We start from the raw sequence: 16,973 nt of genomic DNA on the forward strand, positions 1-16,973 counted from the left end.
GGGGGATATACATGGTTCAAAGATCCTATCCTCAGGTAGGTCCTGGATCAGTGGCTGCAGTCCCCATCTCCTCTCCAGGGAGAGTGGATATTGTCATAGCTGAACTGGATGGTTCACATTAACTATTTTTATTACTATAGGTTTCATGTTCAATTTACCTCAGTTTTTTGGTTTTGCCCAAATCATCTCTTGAATTTTCTCCTTGTTTTCTTCCCTTAATTGGAGAAGCTAAACTACCATTTTCCCTTTCTCTAGGAGCACTCCAGAGAATGTCAAAATGCACCTGTAAATCCTGTCCTAATAAATTTCATCCTGCTTCTGGAACTAATAGAACATCCCCAATTCCTATTTTATTTGTTCCTCCAAACTTTGTTTGCTGTATAACTGAGGCTTTGAAACTTTCCCCTTGTTAATGTTTGAAAAGACAGGTGTCAGCTAATGAAGGCAGGAGCCTCCCCTGAAATGGAAAATGTAAGCCCTCTTCCCTCCACATTGTTATAATTTTGAAATAAAGGGGGCTCTCAGGCACAGATATGGGAGCAGGAAGTAACAGTTCTTTATTAGGGAAGAAAATTAAACAAATAAACAATGCAGTACACTGGAAAAACATTGACAGAGTCACAACTCAACCTGACACCCTGAGGGTCAGGGTGTTGGCGGCAGTCCAATTGGAAATGTGGCTGCAGCCCTCCTGCAGTGTCAGGTGTGGTTCTGTTGGAGCAGGCGGTCCTGTAGAAAAGGATGTATTCTTCCTCTGAAAATCCAGTGGAAGAAGAGACAGCTGCTGTTCCTCTGGGGAATCCAGTGGAGAAAGCTGTTCTGGTATTCCAGAATCTCCAGATTATATCTGTGTAGCAATGCTTGGCTCCTCCCTCTGGGCTCACATCTCACAATGGGATGCTGTAGTTCTTATCAGTCATGCAGTGACATTCAATAGCCCATTATAAGCAGATGTCCAGTCAGAGACAGAAGGAAAACTGCCCACTTGACAAGAAAACTGCCATAGAGATGGCAATAGAGTACATCTTGCCTTGCAATCTGGAACAACCCCAGAGCCATCAGCCCATCTCTGCTGATTATGTGATGAGGCCTCCAAATCCCATCTTGGGAGATTTTTGGTTCCTCTCCAAGGGCTGTGAAAATGGAAAAATGTGGTCAAAGGCATTTTCTCCCAAATCTTGCAGTGACAGGCTCAATATCTCTAAATTGAATGAGGGTAGATTTTCATTTGTTAGAAAGAGGGAATATTTTATAATTATGAGAGTGGCACAAAATGGCAACCGTTTTTCCAGAGAAGTGGCTTCCCCATCCCTGGAATTGTCCAAGAGCAGGAGCTTTGTGCAGCATTGCCCATTGAAACCCTCTCATCTCCAGTGACAGAATTCCTGCATTGTGGGTTCTCTGATGTGCTGGGTGCCCTCACAAGGCTTCTGGCCAGAATGTCTGCTGAGGGCAGCCAGGCTGCTGCTGGGGCAGTGACCTCACAGCCATCACCATGGCAGCCCTGTCCCCTGGGCCTGGCTCTCCCCTTTCCTCTGCCCCTGCCTTGGCTCTGCTGCCATGAAGAGTTTTGGCATTAATATCTTGTCCCCAAGGTGCTGGGGCCAATGGCTTCCCAGTTAGGCTCCTGGAGCAGAAGTGGCTTTTCAGAGCCCAGCCAGGAATGAGCCCTGAGGCAGCAGCTCTGCAGTGGTGGCCACCAGGCTGGGCTGCCAAGGGAGGCTTCTGGCCATGGCCTGCAAGCAGCTGCTGCTGCCAAGGTGCCTTTGGTGCCTCAGGCTCTCCCTGGCACAGCTCCCAGCACGGCGCTCTGCCCTTGTGCCCAAGCCCTTCCCTGTGCTGGGGCTGGCCTGGGGCTTTTCCTGCAGCGGGACCTGCCCTGCTGATGGCACAGGAAAGGCAGTTCCTGCTGGAGCAGGAGGCTCTGCCTGAAATGGGCTCCCACAACTCCAGCAAGGCCCTGTTGACTTCAAAATTTCTTCCCAGGGAAGAATATTCTAATTGTTAGAGCTCCGATGCTGTGGAGGAAATAACTCTGATCAAGATCTTTCTGTCTAAGCATGATCAGAATTTCTAGAAATCTGTCTGGTATACTATCATTAAACCTGTGGGACAAGTTCAATTCCCCCTGTCCAATCTTTTGCACCTTTGTCAATGTCTGGGGCTGGGATTGGATCCAGCCAATTCCAGTCTCCTCTCTGAGATGGAATTTTAGAAGTCATGGGGTTCTGGAGGTTTTTATGGGTTCTATGGTGGCTACTGTGTGCCATTTCTCCACCCCATGACTCAGCAGGAGTTTCTCCAAGGAAGAAACAAAGCTTTTGCCTGAATCTCCCACTTGGCCCATGACAGGAACCCCTGTGAGTGTCTGGGACATCTCGGCTCTTTGGCAGCCTGGGGACTCCTGGGATGTCACCGTGGAGCCCCCGTGAGTGCCTGTGACAGATCAGTGCCTTTGCAGCCCAAGGTGCCCTGGGATGTCACCATGGAATGGCTGTGACTGCCTCTGAGCACAGGGCTCTTTACCATCCCCAGAAAGCTCTGGGAGGTCTCCATGGAGCCCCTGTCTCTGTGTGTGACATTCAAGCTCTGGAACAGGCTGGAGACTCTTGGAATGTCCCCATGTGTTGCTATAGGACACAAAAGAACACAAGCGCACACCGCTGTTCTCATGGTGAAAAAAAAAGGAAGTTTATTTTCTGACTCCAACATTTATAGTTTCCCAAGAGTGACAGTGGATTGGAGGGTGACAGTGCCACCTCTCCAATGACACTGGACAAACTAAGAATCCATCAACCTTCCCCTCCTCCATAAAGGAATGCAAAACAATGAGTTATTTACAGCAAGTGTGTGAGAAAGTTCGCTACAAGAATGTCAATATCTTAGAAAATCTTAACTGGCAACTCAGTTCTTAGCAGGCACCCATCACCAGAACCCATTGCTCTGGACAGTTTCCACGGCAACCCTCCCCAGCCCCCTGTTGCTATGGTTTCTATGGCAACCCTCCCCAGCCCCCTGTTGCTATGGTCAGTTTCCATGGCAACCATCACCAGCCCCCTGTTGCTATGGTCAGTCCCCTGGCAGCTCCATGGAGACCCCATGCCAGGGGTGGTTGCCATGGACACCAGCTCAGGCCTGCAGCCACAGCCCGTTGCCATGGCAACCACTGGCAGCCCCATCCCCAGGCTCATGGGATCCCAGAACCACAGAATTGGCTGAGCTGGGAGGGACCCTTCAGGATCCTCCAGTCCAACTGCTGGCCCTGCACAGGACACCCCAACAATGCCAGCCTGGGCCTGGCAGCGCTGTCCAAACGCTGCTGCAGCTCAGAGAGCCCTGGAGCTGGGACCCTTCCCTGGGGAGCCTGGGCAGGGCCCCAGCAGCCTCTGGGCAAAAACCTTTTCCTGACATCCAACTGGAGCCTGCCCCCAATTCAGCTGCAGCCGTTCCCTCCACTCCTGTCCCTGGGCACCAGAGGGAAGAGGTTCCCACAGCCCCAGCGAGGGACCCGCTCCCAAGGCTGTTGCCATGGCCACCAGGGCTGGCACCAGCTGGGATGCTCGGTTTCCAGGGGCTGGGGTTCAGAAATGGGATTCCCCAATTTCCTGCCCCTGCTAAAACCGCGCTGCCCTCACTGCCCTCCTGACTCCCATGGAAAGCACAAAAGGCAAAGATCCCGGGCTGGGATAAGAACAATTTATTAGGAACAGGAACAATTTAAGGGACAAACAGAACTGAAACAATATTGATTACAGAAGGGATAAATGAAACAGTTTGCTGGGAAAACTAAAACACAACTCACTGGGTCTTCCTGGCCACAATTTCCCCTGTTTGGAAAGGACACCCTTCTTCTCAGGGAGAGAGAGAGAGAGCGTCCCTGTTCTGCACCTGGAAATTCTCTGAGGTGGGAGTGAATGTAATAACACAGCCATGGCAAGACCCTCATGTTTTTCAATGCCACATCATGACACTGGTAGGGGCAGGGAAAGGGACTGGTGTCTTCCCAGCATGGATCATGGGGAACATGGATCACCAGGGCTCTTCCCAATGTGGGTTCTCCCATGGGGGATGAAGCTGGAGTGGTAGATGAAGCTGTTCCTGCATTTGTGGCATTTGCAGGGATCCCTTACTGGTGGCTCTGTTGGTGACTGGTCAAGTGAGAGCTGGTGGTGAACTGGGGACACTCGTAGGGCCTCTCCCCTGTGTGGATGCGCTGGTGGATGATGAGGGTGAAGTTGTGCTTGAAGCCCTTCCCGCACTCAGGGCAGTGGAAGGGCCTCTCCTCAGTGTGAATCCGCTGGTGCCGGAGGAGACAGGAGCTGGTCTGAAACCTCTTCCCACATGTGGCGCACTGGTAGCGCCTCTCCCCAGTGTGGATGCGCCGGTGCTTGATGAGGTCCGAGTTGTACTTGAAGCCCTTCCCGCACTCAGGGCAGAGGAAGGGCCTCTCCTCAGTGTGAATCTGCTGGTGCTGGAGGAGACTGGAGCTGGTCTGAAACCTCTTCTGACACTGGGGACACTCGTAGGGCTTCTCCCCAGTGTGGATGCGTTGGTGGGTCACAAGGTTGGATCTGTAGCTGAAGCCCTTCCCACACTCCCCACACTTGTAGGGCCATTCCCTGGTGTGGATCCTCTGGTGCCTGATCAGGTGGGAGCTCCACCTAAAGCTCTTCCCACACTCCAAGCACTTGTGGGGCTTCTCCCCATCATGAAGCTGCTCATGGACCACCAGCTCTGAACTCTGGCTGTAGCTCTGCCCACCTTCCTGGCTCAGGATGGCTCTTTCTTCTTCAGAGCACCCTGGGCTGGGTTTGGAGCCCCTCCTCATGGGGGATGTCTGAGGTTTTTCTTCCCTGTTGGATTCCTGTGCGTTAGAATCACTCAAAGTGGCCTCTTTCACGAGGTTCTGCCATGCAGATTTTTCCTCCCTGGTCTCCATCCTCAGTTCCTTCCCTGGGGAAGGAAGGACAAGGACAGGATAGGATTTGCCTCCATGCCAGAGGGAAGGGGAAGGAGATTCCCCCAGTGCATCCCCGGCAGGATGGCGTTGGCAGCAGGGTTGTCCTGCAGCCAGGGGCTGTGCTGGGCTGGGAGATGGAGCAGGAGAGAGGGGGAAATAGGAACTGACTTCCTCCTCACCTATCTGGGTGTCCTGGGGATCCTTCCTCTTCCTCACAGCCTCCTTCTCCATCCAATCAAGGTTTGGGAATGGGAAATCCTGTTCTGGGAAGAAAACAAAGGGTGCGCACATTGTCTTCTGTACTGGTTTGAAGGCAAACCTGGGGAGGGTCTAAACCAGAATTACAATTTAAAAGAAAATGAAGATCAAGGCAATGATACAGAAACACTGCCTTAAACTGACAGAGTCAGGATATAACCTGACACCCTGTTGTTCAGGGTGGTGGCAGCAGTCCCAGTAAATGGTAGTTGCAGTCCTGTTGGAGAGATGAACACTATTCTGTCGAAGCAGTGATCCTGTAGAAGGGTCTGGTCTTCCTCTGGAGGCCCAGTGGTGGTTCTGGAGCTCTTGTCCTCTGGCAATCCAGTAGGCAAGCTGCTCCTGGTGTAGCAAAGCGTCAGCTTATATCCAGGTAGGAATGCTTGGATCCTCCCCCTGGGCGGAGCATCCCACAATGGGAGGATGGAATTTTATCAGTTCTGCAGTGACACTCAATGGCCCATTCACAGGAGATATCTCCCCTGGAGGGCGTTATCAGGGCTGAGTCATGGAAGAGATAAAGAACACTGCCCCACCTGTTTATAACAGTTGATGAAGATGGGGATTGAAAACATGCATTTGGTTACATCTTGCATGGCAACCTGAAACAGTGGGGTAATCCCTGCTCAGGGGGTGAACACCACCCCCCTTACCCAAACTGGCTCAGCTGTAAAACCCCCACCCTGGGAATGCCACGCATACAGGGGGCAATGTCACACTTGCCCTGCCCCAGGGGAGGGCTCTTTTTCCTGTCATTCCCTTCCTGTCCCCCCTTTTTCTACCCCATTTACTGTTCAATAAAATTCATTTTGGGTTTGGTCTCATTATCACCTTAATTGGGGCAGAGGAATCTCTCTAACACTTTTCTTAACCAGACTCACCAGACTGTGAAATTATTTTGGCACAGTGAGTTTAGGCACTGTTCTCTGACCCCAAGTTCTTTTGACAACAGCATGGTGCCCTCCTCTGAGGAGGTTGTGGTTCTGTCTGGAGGAACTCTTTGAAACTGGGCTGCAGCTTCCTCTGAGTGACTTATGGAAGAACCGATGAGGTAAATCGCCTTTGTGGGCCCAGAGTGTAAAGAAAATATTTTGTTGTCCTTCTATTACAGCGACCTGATGAAGGTCTTCAGGGTGAGAGAAGTGGACGAGAATCTTGGTTCATGATCAGAAGGCTGGATTTATTGATATATGATATATAATACATTATAACTATACTAAAAGGAATAAAGAGAAAAGTTGCAGAGGCTTGCTAAGCTAAGAATAGAAAGAAAAGAATGAATAACAAAGTTCTGTGTCCAGCAGAAAGCAAGGACCAACTCTCCCGTGAGTGGTCAGCAAATCCAAACACTCACAGAAGACCAATCACAGATGCTCCTGTTACACTCCACATCAGCAGATAATTATTGTTTGCATTTTTCTTCTGGGGCCCCAGCTTCCCAGAAAGGACAAATCCTAAAAGAGAGGATTTTATGAAAAAAATGTCTGCGACATCCTTCCTTGAAATGTTTTTTTAAATCACAGGAGGAAAGGGAGCAAATGATACTAGCGATACTGACAAGGTTCATTCACCCCATGGTGAGGAACACAAGGCTGCTAAAAGTCCTACAAGAAGCTCAGCTCAAGTAGCTAAATTCCCAAATAACTCCTGAATTCCCAGGCTTGAGTGCTTTGCGAAATGTGAGAATCATTTTTCCCTTCATCCCTGTCGCCTTTGTGACAGCTACAAAGAGTTTACTTTCCTTTTAATGACATCTGTATTGGGCTGAATTTACACTTTTATCAGAACGTGCTAGCAGCTGAACTGGAGCTGTGCAGGAACCCGTGGAACTTGGAATTGCCACAAAATTGCTTGTACTGTCAGTTTATTAATGTTTGGGATTTGTTTGCATTTTCATCACATCTGACTTTTGGGAAAATCAAATATTCATCAAAGTGATTTATGCAGAGTCAAGTATGATTTCTGCCAAATTTATTTTGCCAGTGTCCAGGGGATGCTCGAGGGGTCTCTGTGCTTCTCGCCCTGGAGGATGCTTGGCAGGGGTTTGGAGGAGTTTTTCCTGTCCCTGTCACCCCAGGCCATTCCCCAGGGGGTCTCCATCATTCTCACCCCAGAGAATGCTTGGAGGGTCTCCCTCCCTCTCGCCCCTCTGCCAGGGGGTACTCAGGGCAGTCTCTGTCCCTCTCAGCCCAGGGGATGCTCGGCGGTCTCTGTCCCCTCACCCTGGGGGATGCTCGTGGGGTCTCCATCCCTCTGGCCTCAGGCAATGCCTGTGCAGGGCTGGGGACCAGGGGCTCTGTGTCCCTCTCTCCGCTGAGGGTGCTCGGGGCTGGGGGGGCTCTCCGACCTTCTCACACCTGGGGAGGCCGGGGGGTCTCTGTCCCTCTCAGCCCTGCTGTGACCCCACCCAAACATCATTGGGCTCAGAGGGACAGAGACACCCCCCAAACCCCCAGAAGGGCTGAACCTGGGATTTGGTTTGGGGCTGAGGATTTAGGAAGGGGCTGGAATTGGGGCTGGGATTGGAGTTGGGGCTGAGGTTTGGTTTAGAGCTGGGATTGGGGTTAAGGCTGGACATGGAATTGGCTTTAGGGTTGGGGTTGGAATTGCGTCTGGGGCTAGACAAGTCTGGCACTGGGATGAGATTAAATACAGAACTGTGAGTGTGTCTAAACATGAAGTGAGATTGAGACCAGGATCAGGGTAAGGTTTGGGATTGAGCTCCCCCAGGGCAGGACAGGGGGGATGTCACTGCAGGATGTCCCTGGCATTGTTCCAGCCCTCCTCAGGCACCTCCAAACATGGGGAGCAGCTGGGTGTCCCAAGATCCAGGTGCTCTGTCGTGGTTTGACCGGAAATGGGACATCTGGGATATGTTGTTTTTGCTGTGGTAACCAATGGGTGTTCGGATTTTTAGATGAGCACCTGGTTTGACCAGTGGGGCATTGGATCCGCCTCTTGAGACCACAAACCCAAGGAGTTAAAAGCAGGGCTCTTTTCCTTCAGAGCTCTCTTTGGATTTCCAGTGGGAAGGAGTTGGGTCTCTCCCCCGGCCCAGTTGCTGGCTGGGCTGGGGGAGGGGAAAGCCACGTGGCCCATCTACGGTAGGCCTGGATTCGGTGGAAGGGTGGAGGGGGCACTGAGCGACCTGTTTACCCCCCCCCTCCTTTTGGAGATGGAGAGAGAATGCAGCCTGTGCTTGAACTGTTACCTTGAAACTTGATATCATGTGCCGGCAAGCACGGCTGGGAGGAGAAGGGGGGGGGGCCTGGGAGCAGCCCAGCCGCTTGGGAGAGCTTTTAACCCTTGTGGATAATGAGAACTTCACGGAACATTACCTTTCCTAGAAAAGGGATAAGAGTGGAGGATGAAGGAAGAAATAGGCCAGTAAGGAGGTCTGGCAAAGAGAAAGAGAGATGTTGAAGGAAAGGGGGAAGATGGATTGGCAATTTTGCTGGACTCTTTTGTTGTATATCCATGGACTGTTTCCTGGTGATACAGAGGCTGCATTGCAGGGGGAAGCGGGGGCTCGTAGCCAAGAGAGTTTGGTGTTGAGACCCCTCAGCCCCAGGGGGTGTAGAAGAAATGGGGGGGACAAAGGTCCCAGAGATGAGACTGTGCTCTGCTTGGAACGAGATGAGGCATCCTTAAAAATGTCCACCCTGAAAGCAGGCCTCTGCCCCATCCCATGCCTGGTGGTGAGAGCATGGAAAGAAGATGTCACGAGATAGCAGGACTCCGGGCGGTGCCAATTGTGACAAGAAGTCCGTGGTACAAGGAAGGACTCCGTCTAATCTTCATGAGCTGAAGATTTGATTTTCTAAAGGGTGATGCCAGACCGAGTGTGGATAATTTTGGGAAATATAATTGTACTGGGGATCTGGAGGAGGAGGGGGAAGTGTTTCTGAAGCAGGAGCCTGCTTTGCTTATTCCCGGGTATCACCTCACAGCAGATGCCAGGGAGAGGGAATTTTCATGGGGGCACTGGCATTGTGCCAGTGTCAAACCATAACATGCTCAGACACTGCCCCTCAATACCAGGCGAGCATTCCCTGAGGGCAGCCCTGACTGTGACCACTGGGGATCTGGGATCAGCCCTCACATCCCTGTGGGAGCAGCAGCAGACAGGATGAGAGATTCCCTCCCCCGTTTTTCCTGTGGAAGGGTGAAGCCCAGCTGCCCTTTTCTTCTGGTGCCTCCTCCTCTCCTCAGCTGAGGATGTCAAACTCCCCAGGAGCAGGAAAATCCCCATTCCCTCTTTCCTTGTGGCTGCAGCCTGCAACATCCACCCAGAATGAAGGACTTTCTGACAGCCCTGCTGAATGACACTGGCAAGAGGTTTGTGAGAAGAGGAAGAAATTGTATTTTGATAGTAAATAAAAGGTGCAAAATTATTCCTTTCTGTTATATTCCTTTTCAGTCAGTTCTGGTCTGTTTTCAGAGTGCCACCTTCTCAGCTGACTGTGTTTGGGCCCCTTTTCTCTCCTGCCTCTCTTTGCCTGCTCTGTTTCTCTCTCAGTGTCTCCCTTGACCCAGGGCAGCTCACATCAAAGACCGTGCCCGGATTTAATTCCCAATTCAGGAGCTACAACAACCATGGGGGAAGTTATGAAGGCTCGCAGTGAAATGCCACTGTAAGATCTTGCTCCACTTGTCATTTGGCTCCTTCTTGACAGCTTTGCCCTCAAGGGCAGGAACATCTTTTCATAGCTGAGAACTGGAATTCCAGACCCTGGCAGTGTGTGCCGTGGATCCCAGAGGGGCATTCCTGAGGCTCCCAGGGTGCTGCTCCTGCCGTGCCTCCCAAGGAGCTTCTCTCCCAAGGGGAGAAGATCCAGCAGCTCTGTGGGCTCCCAGAGAACACAACAAAGGTGGCTTTGATGGACATTTTCCAGCACCTTCCCCTCTGGAAGCAGAGAGAGGGAGGAAATAGAAGCGAGTCCTGGAAGGACTGGGGTGGGAAGGAACCCTGTCCATGGATTACGACCCAGAGAGGGAGAGACGCCTCTGCCCCAGTGAAGGAGCGAATGAGAGCGTGGGAAAGCAACCGGCGATTATTGAGCGTGGACTGAACGGAACAAGAAATGGGGAGGAGAAAGGGAGAGAAAGAAAGCGGGAAGAGGTCTCAGAGAACAGAAAGAAACAGGAAAAGGCTCCCGCCCGGCCTCCGCAGCTCCCGGAACACCCGCAGGGCGTAGCGCCTTTTACAATTCCAGCCAATCAGAGGACGCGGCAAACAATTTTCAGCCAACCAGAGCTTTTCTCGCCGATGACTCACCGGTTGCCAGGCGGGCCCGCAGAGCCCGGCGGCCCCGGAGCGGAATTTGGGGCTCGGGCCGGGGGCACGGATCCGCCCCGGGGGGGTCCCCGAGCCCCTGCCCAGCCCTGGGGCCGATCGGGGGCTCCCCCACCCAGCAGCCGGTGCTGCGGGGCCGCGGGGCAGAGCGGTGGGAAAGGGGGGTCCGGGCTGGGAGCGGAGGAACTGCGGGAGGAAGAGGAGGGAGAGCAGGAGCAGGAGCGGGAGAATCGCGGCGCTCGCAGCGCCCGCACGCCGAGCCTGCAGCACCCCCTGCCCCGGGAGCATCGCCCCCAGCCCCGAGCCGCAGGGGAGGGCGGAGGCCGAGCTCGCCCCGGCTCCAGCCAGGGGTCTCCGGGAGGATTTTTTGGAGAGTGTTCGGAGCCGGCAGATCCCGGACTCGAGCCCCGGATATCCCCGGGCTCCCCAAGAGGAGCTTTTTCGGGGGCAGAGGAGCCGCGATCGCCCCTCGGGAGGGTCCCGGGGGTCCACGTGGGGATGGCCCGGTACCGACAGGGCGGGACATTGGTTTTGGGGATCCCCGTGAGAGCCGGGGCTGTGGAACGGGGGACCCCTGGGGCGGGGAGAGGGGAAAGGGCGATACCGGAGCTGGGGGACCCCCGGCAGCCCGGAGATGAGGCGGGGACGGGACCCTCTGACCCTGACAGGGGTGTCCTGGGGTGACTTCATGATGCTCGTACCCCCATCGGTCTGTTTAGCCCAGAAATGAGTTCTGCACCTTTAAGGCTGGTTCTGAGAGAGAAGGGGAAGAGGAAGAAGCTGCAGTTTGTTTTCAGAAACTGCACTCACTCCTCTACATTCCAGCTGCTGGATGGACAGACAGCAGGACAGAGCTGTCCTTTGCTTTTAGTTAGTTTTTAGCTCGCTGAGGCAGAGAAGTTCCCTGGTGTGAAGGTCCACCCAAAATGAACGGGTGACGAATGATTTTTTGGTGCAAAAATAACCAACAAAGGCACAGGAGTTTTGCAGTAACAAATCAATAAAATGCAATTTTATTGATGATAACCACAGCTGAATATGCGTTTGGTTAGGGAATCTGGGGAAGAGAAGGGTAGGACAAGGGAAAAAGGGAGGAAAGAAGGTTAGGGAAGGGGTATAGCTACCAAAATGTGATGTCTTCAGGGTCCCGCCGCCGAAACTCGCTGGTGCACGCTTTGGGGAGATCTCAGAGGACAGTCGAAACTGAACCCCAAATATACTATTCTTGGTTGGGGGAAGGGTGGCCAAAATTAGGTTTCCATGGAGGGGAGAAGAATAGGAGGAGGGGGAGAGGCTATTCCATTGTTTTCATGGCCGAATGTTCACAGGTATGTTTACTCTGGGCAGGTTTTCCCCCTTCCCCGAGTTGGGAGGGGGTACAGTCCCAGTCTCTGGAAGGAGGTTGCCAGGGGGGTGCCAGGGGGGTGCCATGGGGGTGCCAATAGGGTGCCAGAGGGGTTCTTGGTTCCTTGATGAGGGGATTCGCATCTCGGTTTGTCTGTCACAGTGGTTGAAGGCGGGCGAGAGGGGTCTTCTCTTGGAGGGGGGAGCCACCCCAGAGCTCAGTCCAGCCATGTCAGGAATTTGGAAGAAAGTCCAGATCCATTGTTCAGAAAAGGGCAGCATGCCCCTTTGAGTACAGCATGGCATGTTCTGCAAACACCACCTGTGAACACACTGAATAAGCATGAGACTTTCTTTCCCAACTGGCTCAACAGTTTTTAACCTTTCGGTGGTCTTTTTCTCATGACAATTGTGAGGCAAAAATGAAGGATTTTCGGATGGACTTCCACGCCTGGACTGTGGTTATTCTTTTTCTTTGGAGCTGTTTAAATCTGCTCTGTACTGAACAGCCAGAACACCACCGGCAGCTCACACCTGTGGCCCACCTGGCTAAGCCTGGACCAGCATTTCCAGTTCTGGAGGGACTGAAAAGAGTCTGATAAGAGACTGATAAGACACTGAGTGCATGGAGCTACAACCCAAGGAGGAACTTTCAGAGTTTGTCATATATTTTGGAGCAGCAAGAGGTTTTTTTGCTTAATATTGTTCAATTTTTGTGCTGGTAAATGCTTTGCCTGTAAAGTAACATTTTTTTTCTACTTTCTGCTAAGGAAATATTTTCCCAAACTGGCTGAGGGTGGGGATGCTGAATCAGCATTCTAGAGGAAACTCCTTTTGGAGGGTTTCAACCAAATTTGCCCTAAACCAGGACAGGGTGGTAGAAAGAAGGGGGAACCCCAAGTGGCTGGATTGAGGGGAGGCTGGAGAGGGAAACCTTGGGACCCCTGAACCTCCCAGAATCCAAAAGCAGGACCCTGGAGAGGGGGGATCCCCAGGCCCCATGGGATCCCCACCAGCCCTGAGATGGGGGACCAACCATAACCCAAGAGGGATGAGACTGGAAATGGGAAACTCCTGGTATCTTTTTTTGATTTACTCTTTATTTTGGGACATCAGGTGACTTACAGAAATGGACGTGGGTGGGAGGAATCCCCAACCAAAGGCATTCAAAGCTCGTTTTTCCCCAAAGCTTCCCACTGTAACATCCCCCCTGTCCCGCTCTGGGTGAGCTCAATCCCAAACCCTGATCCTGGTCTCAATCTCACTCCATGTTTAGACACACTCACAGTTCTGTATTTAATCTCATCCCAGTGCCAGACTTGTCTAGCCCCAGACCCAATTCCAACCCCAACCCTAAAGCCAATCCCATGTCCAGCTTTAACCCCAATCCCAGCTCTAATCCAAATCTCAGCCCCAACTCCAATCCCAGCCCCAATTCCAGCCCCTTCCTAAACCCTCAGCCCCAAACCAAATCCCAGGTTCAGCCCTTCTGGGGGTTTGGGGGGTGTCTCTGTCCCTCTGAGCCCGATGATGTTTGGGTGGGGTCACAGGAGGGCTGAGAGGGACAGAGACCCCCCCGGCCTCCCCAGGTGTGAGAAGGTCGGAGAGCCCCCCCAGCCCCAAGCACCCTCAGCGGTGAGAGGGACACAGAGCCCCTGGTCCCCAGCCCTGCACAGGCATTGCCTGAGGCCAGAGGGATGGAGACCCCACGAGCATCCCCCAGGGTGAGGGGACAGAGACCCCCGAGCATCCCCTGGGCTGAGAGGGAAAGAGACTGCCCTGAGTACCCCCTGGCACAGGGGTGAGAGGGAGGGGGACCCTCCAGGCATTCTCTGGGGTGAGAATGATGGAGACCCCCTGGGGAATGGCCTGGGGTGAGAGGGACAGGGAAACCCCCCCCCCCCCCCCAAGCATCCCCTGGGCACCAGACAAAGTAATGTTGTTTCTTGTCAGAAATCAAAATTCACCCTAGATAAAATGCCTTGAATTTACTCTTCCCACAAGTCACTTGTGATGGAAAGGCAAATAAATCCCAAAATTTTATAAACTTACAATAGAAGCTATTTTGTGGCAAATCCAAATTCCTTTGGTCCTGCACAGCTCCAGCTCAGCTGCTGGCACATTCTAAAAAAAGAAAAGTGGAAAATAGGCCCAATATGGATTATGAAAAGGAAGGGGAAGCTATGTGTAGCTGTCACAAATGTGACAGGAACAAAGAGAAAATTATTCTAACATTTGGAAAAGTTCCACAGCCTGTGAAACAGACTTCCTCTGGAGGTGGCCAAGTGTGACATTGTCCCCTGTATGCGTGGCATTCCCAGGGTGGGGGTTTTACAGCTGAGCCAGTTTGGGTAAGGGGGGTGGTGTTCACCCCCTGAGCAGGGATTACCCCACTGTTTCAGGTTGCAATGCAAGATGTAACCAAATGCATGTTTTCAATCCCCACCTTCAGCAACTGTTATAAACAGGTGGGGCAGTGTTCTTTATCTCTTCCATGACTCACCCCTGAAAACGCCCTCCAGGGGAGATATCTCCTGTGAATGGGCCATTGAGTGTCACTGCAGGACTGATAAAATTCCATCCTCCCATTGTGGGATGCTCCACCCAGGAGGAGCATCCAAGCATTCCTACCTGGATATAAGCTAACACTTTGCTACACCAGGAGCAGTTTGCCTACTGAATTCCCAGAGGACAAGAGCTCCATAACCACCACTGGACCTCCAGAGGAAGACCAGACCCTTCTACAGGATCACTGCTTTGACAGAATCGTGTTCATCTCTCCAACAGGACTGCAGCCACCATTTACTGGGACTGCTGTGAGACAGAGTAAAGATCCATTCTGAATTATGTGAAGTTTCTAAGAGAGGTGAAAAGTCTGTGAGGCCAAAGCTGAAAGAAGAACTCGCATGCCGAGACAGCAAGGAGACAGACAAAGAGAAACAGAAAAGTCTACAAGGTCGATTTGCTCCCGACTTTGAAATTCTTTTGATAAAGAAGAACTGGTGCTAAATGTCACACGGAATGAATATGTATGAACTTATTGTGAAACTGTATGCATATGCATTTGGAAGGGGGATAAAAGAAGACCCGAGGTCTTCAGAAGTACGCATGCCTTGTTGGGAGACTTGCGTCCGGCGCGCGTCGTAAATAAACATACCGGGCTTTACAACTTTTAAAAAGTTGTGAGGTTTCTTCTTTTCTCCACAAAACATTATGGCGAGCCAAGCCAGGAGTTCTCTGTCCCCGCAGGGACAGGGTGGATAGATGACGCCTCCAAGGCGTGCCCTAGGATTTTTTCCTGGTAGGGCTCCGCTCGTCTCAACTTGCCACCTGCGAGGACAGACAAGGAACTGCTGGCCTGCGGAGGAAGATACGGTATGTACTGAGGGGCCCCCGGGGGAGGGAAAGGAGAGCAAGGGAGTAAACCACCCAGAGACGTCTGGGTTCAGCTGATAGTGCAGCTGTATTAGAGATGGGGTTCATCGTTCTGATAGAGCAGACCGCAAGGGGTTCTGGGGGTGAGCCGGGTGAACCCGTGTATTTGTGTTGGGGGTTCATAGTTCTGATAGAGCAGAACTGTTGAGCCCGTGTGTGTTTTGTTTGTATGTGTGTCATGTCCGGATACTGTGTTGCTGTATGGTTAATGTGTGCATTGTGTGATCGGTGCACTGTGTTTCTAATCGTGCAAGTGTATAAGTGTATGGTGTATAAAAGAGAGTAAATCTACAGTGCGGGGGGGTCAGTACTACCCGTGTTTGAAGCAGCCGAGTGAGGCCTGAGGCGCCGGCTGCAGCAGGCTGCGGGGGCAGGGACAGAAGTGCCCTGCAGAGAAGTGAGTGGAAGAATGTCAGTGATGGTATTTATCATGTTTAAATGTGGTGATTTGTGTAGATTTGGTACATTTTAACCGTGAGTATGAGCTCAGAGAGTTCCTTTGCCTTGGATGTTTGATTTTGATCTCTAGACTGTATGTTGTTATTTTGATTGTGTCCAAGAAAATTGATGTGAGTAAATGCTGAATTATGGTATGCTATGTTGTGTTGAGAAAAGCGAGCACTTTGAGAGATATGCCCTTTCCCAGTGGTTTTGTGTGGTGATTTTCTTCCGCTGCATTGTAGTAATTTGATTCTCAGATTGTATAGTAGTGTTTTTAGAGATTTTAAGATTTTGTTGCAACAAGAGTGGCATTTTACATAGGAGAACTATAGTACGGTGATTTATGCTTAACTACGATAGAGTTAAAGGAATTCTAAGAATTCCCCCCTCACAGCAATTCAAGCCTTGGCTCTAGTGAATTTGAGATAAAGGGGGGGTGCGGGTGCGAGTGTTTGTGTCTGTGGGCATATCAGAGTTTTGGCTGTGACTAGCACAGTCTTTTTGCAAAGCAGTAAAACAAGTGTAAGTAGACACAGTGCTTAATTAGATTGTGCAAGAAGAGAACTAGAAAAGACTGATATTTTCTTTGATCAGAACATAGTGTCTATGTCACGTTTTTGATTAGCATGCTGTGTGAGGCGACAGTGGCTGTCCCCTGGGCACAGGGGCAGCTCTGGCTGCCCCGTCTCCCCAGGGAACACGAGAATGGCCTGTGAGCAAAAGCTGGATGTGCAGTTATTATTGCAGTGCGGTGTTTATGAGAAACACTGGTATTGCTGTTTTGCTGTTCTAATAAGTGTCGGGGCACATGTAAATTAGAAGTTTCTGGTCAAGCGGATTCAGAACCTAAGGTCTTAGAGCTTGTGTGTGAGAACCACATCTGATACCTGCCACCTGGAGCTGTGTGTATAGGAGGAAAGTTGAGAAACTACTGTGAAGGTCTGTAAAAAGGTTTGAGTAGAAGCGAGATAGGGCAAGGAGAAATAAATAATGAGAACTGACCAGAGCAAAGAAGTTCCTAAATTAGCCCCTTTTGGGAGGGGCTCACTGGGAGAAGGCTGCCAGTAGGAGCAGCTCAGAAAATAAAAAGATTTATAATACTTCATTGCTGTTAGTACTGTTTTAAAATAGGAGGATAAATGGGGTAGAGTTTTGTATGCTGAAATGTCTTTGTGTTTTAAGAAATCACCCAGAATGGCAAAGAGACTGTAAGATCAGACCACCCTCTGGTCTTAGCCC

The sequence above is a fragment of the Melospiza melodia genome, unplaced genomic scaffold, assembly GCF_035770615.1.
Source record: "Melospiza melodia melodia isolate bMelMel2 unplaced genomic scaffold, bMelMel2.pri scaffold_18, whole genome shotgun sequence".
NCBI classification, from domain to species: Eukaryota; Metazoa; Chordata; class Aves; order Passeriformes; family Passerellidae; genus Melospiza; species Melospiza melodia.